At 37.6% G+C, this 18384-nt stretch overlaps 1 protein-coding gene across 3 annotated transcripts in view; it reads right to left on the bottom strand.

The window, feature by feature from the left end:
• Positions 1 to 18384, bottom strand: part of LOC117295722 (28S ribosomal protein S11, mitochondrial-like) — a 47967-nt gene that overhangs the window by 26478 nt on the left and 3105 nt on the right. Inside the window, exon 1 of one of the 3 annotated variants that reach the window (XM_033778441.1) lies at positions 16582 to 16609. The exons of 1 other annotated variant lie outside the window; for it this stretch is intronic. The gene's annotated coding sequence lies outside the window, so the exon portion shown is untranslated. Of the gene's footprint in view, positions 1 to 12317; positions 12708 to 16581; positions 16610 to 18384 lie in introns of those variants that run through there. One more of the 3 variants, XM_033778439.1, reaches the window with a different exon arrangement.

Below are 18384 nucleotides of genomic sequence, written 5' to 3'. Positions count from 1 at the left end.
TCAATTTCATCCACTGTGGTTTGAACGAACCATGCCAGCCTGAAAGGCAATATCGTGGTGAATGGGATACACACAGTATTATACAAATGTAAAGTCTACAAAGTGGTTCTTGGCAAAGTTGTTGCATCATACAAAACCCATGCGGTTGAATAGTTATAAATTGTTGGTCAACTCACGCAGGTGAATTATTACCAAGAGTCGAATTGGGTAATCCCAATTTTTAATAATAAAAATATTAACACAAAAATTATTATAAAAGAATTAAAAATGGGCGGCAGAGTGTGTGATAATCGCACGTACACCAAGGACATTTCTTTGCCCCAGTGAATTTTTCAGATGACTCACAAAAAAAGCACACATATGGTCAGGTCTTCAGTGCTGTTTTAATTACGCCACTATCATTACTTGTTTCTGTAGGTTTTTTTGTCTTTTTTTTTTTGGTATGATTTGTCAGGTATTGCGTGGGGGGAGAGAGAGACTTAGTGCTTACAGACCGTGTCCAGAAAATGAAATACTACAGAGATGGATACTTTGTTTGTACCATATGGCCAAAGGATCCAGGATCCATCCCATGCTGGGTTGGGTTTTTATTAAGAGGAAAAAATATGAAATGGAAAACGATTTTTTTTTTTAAGGCGGGGGGGGGGGGGGGGGAGCAAAACAGGGACATTGAAACAGTTATCTAACTACTGATGTTTAAAAAAAAAAATCTTCTCTTCCGTGTCTCCAATTAAGGGGTAAAATGTCACAATGAAGACGCCTCTGTAATTAAAAACCAGCGATACGGCAGAATCAATACCACTGATGGTCTATAGATTTTTATATTAAAAAACATTTTCGGTTGTTCCAGGCCAGTAATTTTCACTGGAAGACTGCCCATCAAATTTAAAGACCAACCACCTCTAAAAGGAAATTCAAACGTGACCCGAAGAAGAACTGTCACTAAAGGCATTACAATTACATTGTCACACACAATTTGTACACACACACACACGATAGAAAGTAAAATGTTTTTTTTTACAAACTTGATAACCACCTACATGTATAAAAATGTTTGTATAAATTTCACTTCTGATTATAAACAGAAGTGGGAAAAACAGGGTTCTCCAAGGATTGTTCAAAACTGTATGACATTCTTGAACCAAATTTTGTACCAGATGATGCCCAAGGACCAAACAAAAAAGGAAAAACAAAAGGACTCCATAGGGGAATTCCTAAACACTGGGGTGCTTTCCACAAGAAAATATTGTGTACAAAGTCACTATGAAACTGTTTAGTGCACGGACAAACTTCAAAGGAAAGAACAAACAAAATGTTCCACAAGGATGCATTGTTGAGAATGCATGGTCCTTAGAATGTGTTTCACTTTGTTCGTACCTTTGATTTTAATAGCCCAATTGTGCATTCTCAACGGTTTCTTTGTGATTTTTTTAAATTTGATCTACAGTCCCCCCCCCCCCCTAAAGAGATAAACTTGTGTTCTATTTTTGGCGAAATGGCTGCAATTCGCGCAATTGACTCGATACGCTAGCTTTTGCATGGGGGAATGTCAACAGAGTAGGGGGCCTATAGTTTCAGTAAAGATGTAAGACCCGCTTATCCATGTCAAAATGTCGTCTACAATGTGTACATGTGTATGGAGGACCCCGGATTAGATACAGTGCTTCAAGATCATCTGTCACCCGCATAATAACAGGATACCAGCTGTTATAAGACGAGAGTACAATTCCGCTTGCTAATTGCGAAGGAAGTATTACCAGCTAAAGAACAAGCTCCCATTTCCACATTTTCCTCCTAGATTTTAACTTCAGTTTGTTCCCTGGATGCCATAAAAAAGAGAGAGATTTATTTTCATATTTTGATAAAAATTCTGATTCAATTGGGAAATTTATGAACAGGTCAAATATTTTTAATAGATTCTTATTTAAAAAAAGGACGATGCCATGGTTTCAAGCCAATTTGTTATAGCTTTTAAGGTAACAAGTGACCTACATTTGGGTGGGTAGAATTTTCTTGACGATTGAACACTTTTCTAGCCTTTAAAACATATTGGTTTAGAAACAAGAAACCTGGATGGCTCGGGAAGAGTGCATGTTTTTAAAAATTTGTTATAAATACATTCTTGTTTAACAAGATTTAAACAATATTTGCGCCACTCAGCGTTCTCCCTTTAACAAGACCAGTCAGATTTCTCTCTAATTAAGTGGTCCGGCTGACTAGTCCAGTGTTGAAAAGCATCCCTAGACCATTTCAAATACTGACCAGTAAAAAAGCCGACAGACTCATTAAACAAAAAGCTAACTGATCCTGCTGGTAAGTGAAATTCACTAAACAAAGTTAAGAGCTACATGTACATGTAGATTAACCCTGTCACTACAGGCCAGATACTCGGTAAATATCAAGAGTGAAAAACACCACTCTTTACATTTTAAGCTGTCCCTCATATTTTATGGCTCTTTAAAAAGAGTGGTGGTTATTTCACTCGTTAAGACAGAGTGAAAAATCACTCAAAAAAGATGCAAACTTCAATCTAAAAGAGTTGAAGACCACTCCAAAAAGAGTTGTCCTACACACTCATGGCTCTTCAAAGAATGTTTTTTTTACTCCTTTACTTTTAGAGAGTACTTCACAGAAGCAACAGAGGTGATTCCCTCCATGAAATGCTCCAGTAGAAATTTACAATGTCCTCACAGGGTGCCCTTTACCAAGGGAAAAATGCCTTCTTGGTGCCCTTGCCCTTTCAAAACTAAAACATACAGGCCTGTGTAGCCTTTCATACTTTGCTCATTAACACCTCGACTAGGTTGACGTTGCGAAATCTTAATTATTAGCCGGCACAATTGCTTGCATCCTGCATCCTCTTGGAAAAATAACAAAAACACTTGGACATTATAAGCGAGAGACATAGTGGGTGCGGCTGCCAACTCAAACACTATTTATTTTTTCAGTCATTTCCTTGGTTTGTTTTATTTCAGGGTGGCTATACGAGCCAAGTCCTAATTGATGGAAAGCAACATCCTGGTGCAAGGTCTTATTGTTTCTCATAAAAAAAAGAGCTACATGTATTATTACAGTAAATTGTCATTAGAAAAAGGTGTCATGAAAAAACAAACGTTGGCATAAACATTAAGGCGTCAATTGATGATAAAATCAATGTAGGTCACCGAAAGAACGTGCAAAGAGAATTCGCCAGAAAGTAAATCATATGGCGAGTGATATCATGAGTAATGATAACATTGACAGGAATTTAATTGAGTTGGCAAGACTCATCCCGTATAAATTCCATTCCGCACAGACTACTCACTTGACCTGACCAGCCCCCTCCCCACCCCCACAAACACAATAAATCAATAAAATAAAATAAAATAGTAATAATAATTAAATAAAAAGCAAAAAAAAAAATAATAATAATATTTATACCACTCTGTTTGTAAGCCTCTATTTTAACACTGCACAGTCCAGAAGAATTTGAAGCTTTGTCGTATATTTTTTTAAAAAGTGTTTAAACAAGTACTGTGTACAGTGTATGTAATGTACACATTGATACACGTTGCAAGTAGACACATTTTTTTTTCAAATCAAGGCCCCCACAAAAAAAAACCCAAACCCACATACAAATACCCCTTTTTTGTACAATGTTTATTTGAGGAAGGGTACCCATGGATGCATAATCTTTCATTAAGAAATATAGTAAGTGAGGCAGGCCTGTATGATTCGTTTTTGAAATAATTATAATAACAACCGTATTTTATAGAGCACCAAGGCTTTATGAAGAAATTGTACATTTCTACTGTTAACATTTTGAGGGCGTCAAGGCAATGACCAGCGGGCATGTACGATACGCAATTGCCTTTGTTACCTCCTTTAAGTATCTGATAGGCCTGGGAGGGGGGGGGGGAGGACGACAGGGGTTCACTCTACCATGTATCTCTCCCAGCCCTTTCATTTTCCAAACAATGATGAAACCTATCTTTTTTTTAAAATAATGTAACTCAGCTATACATCAGCACTTTTATACAAAGGCAGATTCATCCATGTCAAAGCCTCATTTTATTAGTAAGATGTGATCATCCCCGGAGCGCATAACTAAGGAGGTCCTCATCCCAAGGGTAATAAGGAGGCAGGAGAGCTAGTGTGTCTACAGATATAGGGAGATGGTAGAATTTATTGCCTAATTTATCAAGACCATGATATCGGACGCTGTCAACAGGCAGCCCACAAAGACAGACAACTAGTTGTGCTTTTTTCGTTTCTTGTTGATTGCAAACATGATGGTATCTGCCATATTTGCCATGATCCTCTGGCAGCGCCCGATGGTTAAAGAAATAATTCTGATCTTTCTCCTCAAAGGAAGGAAGGAAACAGCAAAGAAACAGGAATCATAATTTCAATTGGCTCATAATATGTTGCATTTCCTTTTCCTCTTTATACATGTCCATATAGCGGGCATAGATTCAAAGCATCTCATATTTAAAACTAAACAAAGGTACACAATGTATGTAGCTGAAATTTGTCATTTGTAATAATGAGGATTGATTTTGGTGATGAACAAATGGAAGTGCAAAATGAAAATACCTTCCCATCTTAAAGATGAAATTCAAGTACTACCAAAGGCCAACACACAATTAAAAAGGTGATTTATTTTTTTAAATTCATTTTCAATTCAAAACAGTTTCGTTGCGTAGGAGTGTAAAGTTAAAACCCAAGTAAAACAGAGGCTTGCTCAAGATATTTAAAACGTATGGCTAGTCCTAAGTTACCGACACGTAACTTGCCTTATCCAAGATAAGACTCTTAACTCTTTGTGAAATCCTGGACACAACTGTGGGGCATTCTTGAAACAAACGTTGGAAGTTTGAACCTTAGCACGCTGAAGGTCCTCAGATCATTAACTGGGTGTTTATCTTTGACTTTAAAAGGTGTACCATGCAATCTGGGGCATTCTACAAGTTATAATTCAAAAAAAAAAAAATTATGAGTTTCAAGTCAAACATCCGAGGGCACTTTTGCCCTGTGCGATGTTCCTGTCCAAATTTACATTGTCCTCATAAAGGTGCCCTTTACAAGACGGAAATTGCTGTGCCCCTTCAAGAACAAAGTTCGAGGCCTGCAACATAATGAAGGCTTGAATATTTCTAAAAAACCCAGAGCCCCTCGATCCACTTCTTCAACAACACAAATGTCCTCACTCCTCGGTCTACTATAAGCCAAGCATCCTTCTCCTTAAACTAGGGAGACAACTCTTATGTTTTCTTGACCCATTTAGAAAAGGGGGCTTCATGTACTTAGCAAGTATGAGGACAGTGCCAAGACAAGCAGAGTTCAGCGGATATGATCCAAATGACTTTTTACTTCAGTCGATATTTTTCTCCATCGCTCATGGAGATGACTGGGGGTTAGGAGGAGTACATGTACATGTAGCCAATCCTGACGTAGCTACATTAAGGCAACGTGTGCATACACAGGATTGGCAAACATCAAAAACATTTTGAATGTTTTGAATGTTTATCGATCGATTACATGGCTCATACGAGTACACAAATCCTGTTTTAAATGCGGCCAAATGTTGAGAAAATAGAATATGAAGATCACACCCACCCAAACTGAAACTCCAAATCACTTTGCTACACACATGTTAGGCCTACCATGTACATGTACACCTGGGCCCAATTTAATAAAGCTGTTGAGCAGAAAATACTGCTTTAAAGACTCAACAAATATAGGCTGATATTTGATCCTGGATGAATCACAAACAGCAAATGGATAATGGTCATGATTGTGGACAATACTTAAATAAATTTGAACAATATTTCCCCCACACAGCCACACAAACAAAGTAGTAATTGTGTGTGAGTGTCAGTATGCATATGATGTCCCCAACTCCAGACAAAAAAATACCCCAAACAAACAATAACAACCCAACCAGCATAATTAACCTTAAAGCCTGCTAGACTTGCATACAATAGTTGTCCTCAATTACTTGCACTATGTTGGTTCCAACTGCAGTAAATACCATTTTCAAAGTTGTACCGTGTTTTCCCTCCTCCGATGCACTTTTGACTGTCCGACTGTGAAAATATTGACAACTTTGGACTTGTAATTTTCGACATGGGGGCTAAAAATAATAACCGTTAGTGACAGGTAAGATTTTCCCAGTTATAAAACTAAAGATCCTTCAGTACACATTTCAATGCACACTTTGTTTTTTATACAAAACAAGGAGCTAAAAATATTGTTGTCTGGTGTTTTTCATCCATCACTCATTTGGCGGATTTACTCGCATCTCACCGAGTTCTCAAATGTCTCCGTCGCAAGGGGACATCTTAAGACCAAGAACTTCTAGCAAACATCTTCTCGACACCCCACATACATGTACACAATCTTGAAAAAAAGATTGGCGCCTCACTGGAGACACACTCGTTCTGACATCTTAAGAGATAATCTGCAACAAAATAAATGCCACCTCCAGGATATCATCCAGAATTGGATTAAGTGCCAGGCAGCGGGTTTTTTTAACAATGTAATAAATCGTTGTCGCCGTCCAGGGAACTTCATAAGATGATGGTGTGGGGGGGGGGGGGGGGGGTGTTCGGAGTTGTCACATGAGCAACGCTGATATTATGATGTGCAGTAGTGCGTGCAGCTGTCGCTTTATTACCAGAGTGCTTGATTGTCTCTGAAGCAAGGAGGAAAGAGATGGGGGGGGGGGGGTAAAAATCCAGTGATAGCCAGGGACGTGTGAAAGAAACCCAATCTACCACAGCTTGGGAAGTAATACTTGCCCCGCATGACGACAAAGATGGATGAAGCCAGCCTACCGCAGCAGGATCCGGACTCTGTTATTAGACACTCAGCATCATGTTGCCCAACAGTGCATTTCTTACCGATTGACTGTTTTTCCAGATGTTCTGTGTTTTCGGGGGACGCATCAGTACAAAATATTTGGAAGCAAAGTTCTGTGTCTAATAAAAAGTAAGAGTTCTTTATTTTCTCGACAAGCGTGGTATTTTGAACGATCTGATTAGGACAGGGTTTGACTTGAGGGTGATGAGCGGCTCCGCTTTGTTATTATCAGGGCCTAAATATTGGGTCTCATCTTTAGTGAAATAAATTACTGCTTTTAACTGAATGCAAATATTTTAATTCAGAATAGGGCCTTACAAAAAAAATGATACATTTGCAGGGCTTGTCCTTAATGGACCCTCCCCATGAAATATGCTAATTACATTCACGCATGCGTACAGACCCTGTTGGTTGGCAAACGCCATAGAGTTGTGCACTAAGCAGACGCGCCATCGCGTCTGCGTGACGCACCCATTACCTGTGTGCAAAACAGCGCGATGTTCCCTCAATTTGCCAACCAAAACATTACTGAGCACGCGCTATGTGCAATTTACATATTTCATGGGAAGGGTCTATTATTTCAGTGGCTAGCCAGCAGGCCCAGTTAGCTTGTCATGTGATCAGTCCGCCAGCTTTTCCACAAGTCCATGTTTCTAAATCCAAGCTGCACCCAAAGCAAACGTTCGATTCACAAAAAAACTTTATTTTTGTGCCAAAGTGGAATAAAACAGTACTTAATAGTATGCTTCTACAACAATTTCAAATCAAGCCGGGCAACTTGCAACTTCTGTTTGATGTTTATAGGTGCAGGCCTGGAATTACACATGGGCCATGGCCTCTATTGCCCCAGGTCTTGGCCTTAGTGCCCCTTCAAAAGTGTCCCATCTACATATATCATAGTGCCCTTTTGCAAAATGAAAATGGCCTTGCCCTCTCAAAGTTGAAATTCTTGGCCCAGCAGACTGGTAGATGGCAATATTAAGGACCTCAATGGATTTAAAACCTCAGCCATAAAAGTGTGAATATTGTGTATTCTTCTTTGAGATACATCCTCGGAAGAATAGACCTCTTTATGCTGCCTCGTTCTTGGTCATGTTCCTAGTGTATCGAATTACAATAATGAATGCTAATAATCATTTTGCGAACAGGAACCAGATTATTTTGTTCTTCAAGTCTCAGTTTGGTAACATTGATATCAATGGAAAAAAGTCAAGACGGCTGCAGCATCATAAAGGTCTATTGAGGCAATGTTCTTGTTTTCCCTTCTTCTTGCTACATAAATACAGTCTCCTGTCATTTTTTCATTTGAACCTACTCTATCAATCAACTTATGCCTTCCTGATATGTCTTTATAGTGGTTTTGTACAACGAGTTAATACCCGGCAATCATTTTGTTCGACTTCGCTGTACATGCACTACCCAAGGAAGTAGGCCAGGAGACAAATAGGTTATTCATAGACATGAGGTAATGGTTGTCATGTGAATTCTATGTAATGTGGTAATCATATGATACCGCAGAGCCAACTTTTCAAGACAAACACAGCCTGATTTCCTTTCACTTTCAGTCACATGAGACTCCAGTGCCTAAACAGACATTGGTAGACCATTACACTTTTCATTCTCTCACATAACAATGTTCAAAATATGAAAAGGTACCGTTTTATGTGTGTCAGTACTGAGTGATCACACAAAACTTTCAATGAAATATAGAAAGGGTTTTGGTACCTTTTGTACATGTAGCCTATATCTTGGTTTTAATCATGAAACCAATCCCTACTCACTGTGAATGAAGATGTATTAAATATAATTTACCTGCAGAAGTTTCAACTTCATTACTTGACAAGTTTTGAGAAAAAAAGTGAAAATCACAGAGCAATGTTTTGAATGAGATTCGCTAAAATCATGTACATGTACATGCAAAAATAGTTTTTTGTTCCACCAAAATTATTTAGGTGAGATTGTTTCACTCGTTTCTCAAAAACTGCTGCACCTCAGCAAATAATATTTTTAAAGGGGAGTTTTCTACCATCATTCTTATCTAAAACAGTGTAAGTTTTATGTAACTCTGTGAACTGTGTTTTCTGTCGTACAAAAAGTACCCAAACCCTTTACAGTGGCACCTCTATGAAGGAGACATTGAAGGAGGCACCAAGGCCAGAGGAGGCAGATGCATCCTTTGTCTCCTGGAAGTACTGTGTTCTCCCTTAACACCTTCAGTGGCCCACTGGCCAAAGGCTAGTTAAAATATCCCAGACACTGTAGTCCCCAGCTGATTCAAACATGTGAGGACCAGTCAAAATCCACCTCCATGTAAGTGGTCCAGCTGTCTAGTCCAGCGTTGAAAAACATCCCTATTAAAATATGGAATACAATGTAAGGACAGGTGACAAAGTTGGCGGACTTGTGTAATGAGAAGCTATAACGGCTTCTGCTGACCAGTCACTGAAAACCTCCTGGGACAGCCAGTAAATATTTTCTCAAAGTGGTCTACAGAGTTTAAAAACATCCCCATAGAAAAAAGGACTAGTTAAAAAAAAAAAAAAAAAATGTTTGACAAGTGAAATGAAAAGCTACTGCCCCACTCGCTAGTCACTGATAAAGTTTAAGAGCAAATACTTCAAGTATTTCGCATGTTTTTTTAATAAGGCCTAAAGTACTGATGAAAACAAATTGACCATTAAATGAATTTGCACCTTTTTTTTTTTCATATCACAATTCAAGTGATCAAACAGGCCACATGCACATGAGCACTCAATCATTCCTAAAGTAACTTAAAATAAATGCACATTGAAAAAGCTTAATATATTCATGTTGATTTTTAAACTATTATCTTTCACTGTTTTGGACAAACATTACAAATAAAAAAGTGGCATCTTAACAGAGCACATAGTACATCTGTGTAGACACAACTAAACACAACACAGGACTTAAGTGCCCAACCCAAAGACATCCACATGTGTCTATATAAAAGTTGGTTTCCGGAAACTGTGTTGAAACTCAGAACTGCCAACATTGACAAGCCCTAACTGTAAACTGTGACATCAAACTAAGAGTATTAGTACATGTAGTAGATAGATCAGCATGCCCTTTGACCTGACCTTAGGTTCAGGTCACCGTTTGACAGCTGTGGAATAACTACTGCTATCAATCAAACATGCAATCAACTGAACTCAGGGAAATTAGTACAAAGGAGAAGGCCTGGCACCTCCGCTAACAAAGACCAACCAGGGCTACATAAAAATACAAAATGATTTATAAGGCCTATAATGCAATGAAACTTAACATCTAGGCCCACAATGTGCACAATGTCTTAACAAAAATATCCCTACATGTACGTACATGAGATTAGTTTGGACTTCATTTGAATGACACGTGGAACCAAACTCGTGGGGTTACAAAATAACCGTCAACTTTTGAGAGAACCATCGCATCAAGCAAACTTTGCATGGGAAAAATAGACTGAACATTTCTTGTGGTACACTGAATCTCTTAATATCAAAGTTGCAAAAGGCAGCTTTCTTTGGAAACTCTTAAAGTATATATAGGAAACTTTTGAAGGACACCAATGCCAAGACCATGGGCAGTAAAGGCCATGGCCTTGCAATTCCACATAACCAGGCCTGTGAATGGATAATTTACCAAATCTCGTTTTAAAAGTTTGTTGACCTACTCACGGTAGTGCATCTTTAATACCCACAGATCTAAATAGAAAGTCAATTTTTTTCACCCGCTCTCATGTTGAAATTGACCTCCAATGGAATGTTAGTCGTTATTTATAATGTCAAGCCCTCAAATGTATTTACAGAGGCACCTGAACTTGTAATATGTCCTTTGTGTTGCTCGGAGCAGGTCAGCACACGTAAACCACCACTATGGCTACGCATGCAGTGGTAGAAGTAGCCACAGGGGTTTTTCAATAATATATGCTGGTACTAGTATAGCACCAGGAAATGTGTAAGCAAAAAATACATTTTGCAGTTTTCCAACAAAAAAGCAACAGCAAAACTATAAAGAGTTAAAGGCAAGAACACAAAACTATTTGTGTACAATCATGCAGTTCAGGCATTAATATTCGGTCTTTGTAAAAAGGTAGGAATATTTTATCAAGAACTGTACATGAGCTGACCTAAATGATCGGGGCAGGCAACAGACTTTTCAAGCTATTAATCACAGTTTTTTATTTTATTTTTTTTTATCCAATGGGAAAACAAAAATTCAAAATCAAAATAAAGTAGGCAGAATATCATGCTTTGGTGTAGTTTTACCGTGCATTTTTTTATTTTATTTATATTTGAAACGGAAAAAACCTTTTATGAAACTAAGAACATATGAAAAAAGTGTTCACAGCACTGTGTGAACATCATCCTTGCCCTCTCTTTGTTTAACCCAGTTCATCTTTGAGAAAGTCAAATGAAAGTGTGTCCACACAAGGTATCTTAGAATTGTGACTACATGTACAGGTGTGATTTTTAACACATCTCAGAGTGCATTTTCCGATCAAACTAAACATACACACCATAAGAGCCATAAGAGTGCATCTCAATTTTTTTATTTTCTCACTTGATATTTTTTTTTTAACCACTATACATACATGTGTACATCACCGAAGACACAAATCTCAATCAGAACGAGACCCAACAACTCATGAGGGATAAACCAACCTGGAACCATTTCATCAAAGCTGCTTCTTCTATTCCGTCCAAGGACGAAGGATGATGACAATGATACACACTCTACAGCTATTTATGTTTTTCAATTAAACTCTGAATTCTAAAACACAACTTTATAGTGAATCACTGCTCCACGACAAACACTGGTTAAACCATGGAGGATTCACGTTTACAAGCACTGGTGTATAAAATCAAGCAAATGAGAAACTGTACACAATAAAACCCCAATTGTACAATGAAACCAACAAAAATAGACTGAATATAAACACCCTACACAAGGAAAAACATTCCAAGTATCCGACACATTCATGGTGTATGCTTTTCACAATTATAATCAACGTTTCCAAGTCTGAACTCAGATGCACCAAATAATGATTAATTGATGACCTAATTTCGATCGACAACAAAATCTCATGAAAGGATTCAATTTGCTTACCAACTTGACCAAAAAAATCACTCCATTGCAATCAGCTTTAAAGTGCACAGCTCGTCGCCAGCATAAATGAATAGATTTACAGCACACACGCTCTTAATCAGATCATATCCGGATGCCGTAATGGAGTCAATATTATCAAATAAATTGACGGCTACAAAGTACGTTGTCCGTGAATCCCTAATCTTTAAGCCACATCTCTCTGACTGAATCATATTGTATTGCTCCGTGGCGAGAGCCCCCCAAAAAAGACAGTACTAACAAACAAAATATCTTTTGGAGACTGTAACCCCTCCTGTCTCCTACGCACCCCACTGAACCATATGGAACTGGAACACAAACAAAGAGGATTCAGCGTTTACTATACTGACCTTGTGATGATGTCCTCAAACACAGTCATTCAGTTTCCTCTTCTTCTTCATTCCAAGGGATGATCCAAACCACACTATGCCAGCCACACAAAGAGCTCACACCATACACAACAGAGGCAACATGCTGCATTTAGCAGGCACCATCATCAAGAATCCCTTTGTTGTGTCTTTCCCCCCTGTCCACATTATCAGAGATAAACATAGCAAAAAGCCCCCCCAAACTCTGGCCTGACTGGGAGTACAAAATGTTGTCGAAGGAGAACAGAAGCCAAGTGGTGCGGCAGGAACAAGGGCAGCCCCACAGAAACCCTCAAAACGAGCGAGGCAGGTGCAATGCTAGTCAAGCGCCAAAGCCCATAGAGAGCCAAGTGTGTGTGCATTCAGCCTGAGAGAGAAGGCTGGCCAGCCCCCACGCTCTCCAGATAACACTGCCCAATCGGGTGCGTGCAAAATACATCCAAGCATTTGGCACGGTGCCAACAGCATAAGAGCTGGGCAATTACGGCTCTGGTCCGGCAATCAAGTTCACATCCATCTGCCTGTGTATTGGGTTGCACACAAGCCTTGTGTGTGGCGGCTTGGACGGTCGGGACCGCCCCTGTGCTGTGTGTTCAGGAGGGGGATTCGACCGCCAAACCAGGGAGGGCTTAAGGATATGTAGAAAAACAACTAGAGTTGCGACACAACGGCTCCTGATTAATTGTAATGAGAGGAGGCTATGAAAAATAAATTGTATTTCCTTTTTTTTCTCTTTTTTTTTCTTTTTTTAATTAGTGGCGACCTAGAAGTGGGTTTGCTTGGAGCAGGGTTGTTGGATTCGTGAATCTGTTCAAGAGGAACTCTTGGTACTGGGGAAGATGAAATTTAACGAGCGGAATGCAAATTATGTGACTGTTGTTTACATTATTATAATGTTAATCATAGTGTGGGGAGGGAGGTTTGAGTACATTTACTTTTCGGTCTCGCACACGTACTAATGATCGCAATGCTTTACAAATTGGATTTACCTTTTGGTTTTTTGATCGAAGCAAGTGTGCAAACAATGATTGTTGTGTTAGCAAAACAATTTGTTGACTTATGTGGGTAAACATTAAAGAGCAAGCTTGTTTACATACTTTTACGTGCAGTTGGGTGTACAGTACATGGGTAGTTTGTCAGCAACATCATTATGAAGAAACAAGCCAAAACAGGCCTTTAAAAAAATAGTAAAAACATTTTTGGCAGAAAGTTATGTCAGCATTAAAAGGGATTGCCTCAACTAAAGAAAACAAATTCATTATTTGATCCCAAACAACACTTCTGTTAAAAGCAATTGTAAAGAAAACACTGTTGGTGAAAAATTAAAAGCACTTAAAAGGATTGCCAGTAATACACAGACCTTTAATTGCACACTCTCCCTGGGAAAAGTTACACAAAATACTGGCAAATCTTCAACTACATAGTTTCTTCAAAGAACACAACATCAAACAAATGGTATCATACAACTTATGTACATGTACATGATCTACATACGTACATCAGCTTACATGTACAATCTTCTTACATTGTATTTGTTCTGCATATTATTAATCTTTACAGATATTAACATTTCATTAAAACAGTCACCTTGAAGCTAGAAATGGTCACTGAATTATAAACTATGTTTACTTAAAACAGAACAAATATGTATTTTCCTTTAATTCATTTATTATTATTTTGTTTCAAGTACTATGTAACTTACTGACCTTTTGAGAGAAGGCTAATGTATAATCTGCGAACCTCTCACCAACAAATTATTTAGACAAAAACGTGTGCCATGTACAATGCAACTTTACTAATGATATTAGTTTGTGATAGGCGGAAGGAGGGTTATGCTATAATAATATATTGGACTGATACTAAAATTTAATAGCTTTAAAGGTCTGGGTACGCAAAACACAATGTACACTAAACTTAAACAGTTTGATGATAATGGTAGTATGTAGGCCTATAAAGGTTCCCTAAAAATCACTTGCTGGGGTGCAGTAGTTTTTGAGAAATTAGTTAAAAACAATGTCGCAAAAATTATTTTAGTCTCAGTTTTGCTTTAGTCTCAGTTTTACTTTAGGTAAAATGTATTTACCAATATAATGAAATTTCACCATAACTGGTTAATATGTTTAAATTACATGCTAAAATATTTACGTCTCTCTGAGACGAAAAATATATATATATTTTTTTACTCATTTCTCAAAAACTATAGCATCTCAGCAAGTAATATTTTTAAGGGAAGCTTTCTACCATCATTACGTTCTTCCAACTGAGGAAGTTTAATGTACCTGTTTTTTTTTACAAAAAGTACAAAATTCTTTAAAATTAGCTATACAATACATGTACAGCCCAATACACAAACAGCCCTGATGTATCCTACTATTGTAATACAATGTGGGTGTGTACTAACAGCTACATGTAGACTGCAAGATTTACGAGCCTACGGTCCACTGAGCATTTGAAACCAAGTTTACAACCATATTTTGTCAAAACGCTTTAAATGAATTTTTAATGCTAACGAATGGTCACTTTAAAGGGCAAGGGTAAGGTTTTCAGATCCATTCAATTTTTTTAATCCTATTACCGGTAAACAGTATGATGTAATAAAACCAACGTTTCAAAAATCTAGAGCTGTACTGTCCTTACGAAGAACAATCCCCATCAGAAAACCGTCAATTGGAATACACATTTTCATAAAGAAATATTTCTCAGATCAAATGCACTTTAATCTGTCTCTTAAACCACATTCCTTTGAAGGGAATCAGTTCTCAAAATATTCTAATATCAACAGCTGAAGTGCTTCTTGCCAAATAAGTTCTAAAATAAATGGTATTTAAACTTTGACGTAATTACCAAAGGTACATGTAGAACCTCTCTTTAAATAGGCCTTTCTAACTCCACCAGATAAGTGCCCACGTTATCAGCAAAGCAAGCCACTAAAGCGCAAAAACAAGAGTCGACGAACTCTGCACTCACAGCAGCATACAAACACCCCACTTCCGTAAAAATACAACCCGCAAAGAAGGAAAAAAATGAACACAATACATCTATTATAGAGCAATCCTATTGCCCCTTTGCACCTAGAAACCCAGCAAGTTTCAATTAGGCCAAATAAAAAATAATAACAGTTAATCGTCCCTTCTCACATCTTTTTTTTTTTTTTTTTTTTTATCAAGGAGGTAGAAATATATGTTTTTCCTTTTTTTTCAAGAACAAGACAAATTTTCTCTACTTCAAAGAACTTGTAACTACACAAAGTAAGCGGTGACTTTAACCAGAAAAAGGTGGCCAATGTGAGTAAAATTCTTGGCTAGCGGCCATCTTTGAAAGAAATAAAAAACAAATAAAATGGTCCTCATCCTTTTTTTTTAAACACCTGGACGACCAACTGGTATATTTTGTTACTCGGCCTTATGGGTTCATTATCAGAAGGGTTGCCCAGGATGTTTAGCTTACTTGACCTATTTCCTAAGGTGGGATTATATTTCGTGTGTGGTATTATTCAACATTCTGCAGGGGTTATTAATCGGCTGGGTATGAATGGGGTGGTGCAGTGTAACTTACCACCGTCCAAGGTTACTCTTATGGCTGCCACACAAGAGTGCACTTGACATTGTGTAATTTGGGGGGATCTGCTATTTGCTTGATTGCTGGAACAGAAAAGGAAGCTACAAAGATACCCATTAATAAGCTTTTTATCTGATTTTTTTAAATACAAAATCACTTAGACAGGGCTAGGCAGTGAGTGAGGTGAATTGGGTTTAAGAACCTGTTGAAATCACCATACGAAAAGAATTGTTCACCTACATGTAGAAGCACCTGCAGTAACTAAACACTGCAGTAAAATGCTAATAATTCAAAACTATGTACAGTATCATTTCTTGTGACAGAGCTATCAACCTGTATGGTGTATTGAATCTTGCAATCAAGGAGATTACAGTACATGTATATTCTACACAATCAGGAAGATACAATTATTCCACATAATTCAGGGGAAGGCTTCCAGAATCAGGGAATTTGACAAAGATCAGGCATCAGTTGTGAGCTCTTTAATTTTGTCGGTTAGCAGGCTGTGCATTTTTTTGCTTCAATCATCACTTATTTTTTACCACCTCACTTAGTTCATCCACCACTTAATGTTTAGGGCCTACTATCAGGAAACACTGCCTTCAAGGGAAAGTAATTCCTTTGGTTTTTGGAACTGTCCGATTGGTTTACTGTACAAATTTGTAGAAATTAAAACAACAAAACTAACCTGTGAAAATTTCATTTCAAAAGGTGGTCAAGTTGTGGAGATATCGCCGAAAATCCGGAGGGGTTAATGTCAACGCTGGAAGAATAACGATTCTCAGATTCAAATTTCAGGGATAAAAACTGGCATATTATTTATCCACATTACTTGAAAGTTAAAAAAAGAAATCTCCAAATTCTTTGTTGCTTGTATAGGCCTATTATCCAAGTTAATAAGCTTTCATCGACATTAATTTTAAGAGTGATTACCAAGCGTATTTTAAAAGTATTCCATATGTTTTTGAAAATTACATTATTAAAATCTTTTTATTTTCATTTAAAGAACTGCGAGACATTCGCTAAACTGAATGGCTGTTTCTTCAATTGCGAGAGTGCTTTACGAAATGAAATAATTCTCAAAATGCTTTATATACTATCGAAAGGCACTGGTATACTTTTAACCAAGTAAGATTTTGTTGGCATTAGTTTTAAGATTGATAGCCAAACGTATACCTTCCCTTTAAGTGTTCCATATGTTTTTGATAGAAGTAAGATGATTAAAATCTAAAAAATTAACTCTCTTTCATATATCTCAAATAGAGCACAACAGCAATAAAAAAGGTTAGCCGTTTGAAGAAACGCGAGATAAGCACCAACTGCATGGCTGCTTAAACATGAGAACTGTTTCTTCAATTGCAGGAGTGCTGCACCAATGGGCTGCATCTTTCCCTTATCATCCTTGATTGCTCGGATGGTGCAGGGTTAAAAAGAAGAGCGCCGTCGTCTCTCTTTCCGGAGTTTCGTAATTAGAGATTACCAGAGCATGACCGGACATAGCCAGGGATCCCATCTTGGGCACTAATGAGAAAGCGCTGAGTGATGGTGGATGAGGCGCAGTGGTGACGCGCATAACAATTACATATGATTGCGTGTGTGATGCAAAAACCAGATGCTTTGGTCAATGCTAATGAGCAGTGACAGCGGAGATGCTGTTTATTATTACGGTATTATTATATTTTTATCTTTCATTTAATTCCCAAATTTCCGCAACAGCTCAAGTGGAGAATATCTATAAAATTCCATTTTGATATCTAATCATAATAGTCTTGGCTCAAGACGTTTTCACAGTAATTTTTAATATTGTATTTTAAAATCTCTAAGTAATCAGAGCATACAAAATATACTAAACGTAATTTACAAAAACTCAAAGTACACATAAAATGTGTAAGTCACCAGAACCAGTTGCAGATTGAAACTTCTGTTAAGGATATTTTTAACAGGCGGAAATGTTTTATAGAGTGATCATTATGCAAACAGACGTAAGACCGAAAACTGCTGAGATGATTTTAAAAAGAGAAAAAATAAGAAGATTAGAAACCTGCGTTTAGCACTTTGTAATTCATTATGCCTCAACGTATACATTTAGTTACTTTGATTATTTAAAAAATTGTATTCACATGAATGTATTTCTTTAAGAGGCCGAATGATGTTTCTATTTATAAGCCTATTAATCCCCCACTGGGACAAACTGTAAACCTCAACCCACCAGAAATCCAAACTTGTTTTGTTAAATTATTTTGCTTTATGGGATCCGGCGTAATACTGCAATGTAGGCCTCATCATTACAATCATGTATTTATCCAACAGTCAAACAGCTTGGATGTTGAGTTACACAGGGGTGTTACATGGTGTAGGATTTTGTTAGAGTGAGGAAAAATCCTACTTTCATGAAAATCACTCATCGGGATCAGGCATATTATCAAAAATCAGAGTCTAACAGTTTTGGTGTTATGTTTAGTTTCCTCAAATCCAACTTAGTAAATCTGTT

The sequence above is a fragment of the Asterias rubens genome, chromosome 10 (genome assembly GCF_902459465.1).
Source record: "Asterias rubens chromosome 10, eAstRub1.3, whole genome shotgun sequence".
Taxonomy (NCBI): Eukaryota; Metazoa; Echinodermata; class Asteroidea; order Forcipulatida; family Asteriidae; genus Asterias; species Asterias rubens.
Note: the sequence above shows the minus strand (reverse complement) of the source record. Positions and strands in the feature narration are given on the sequence as shown.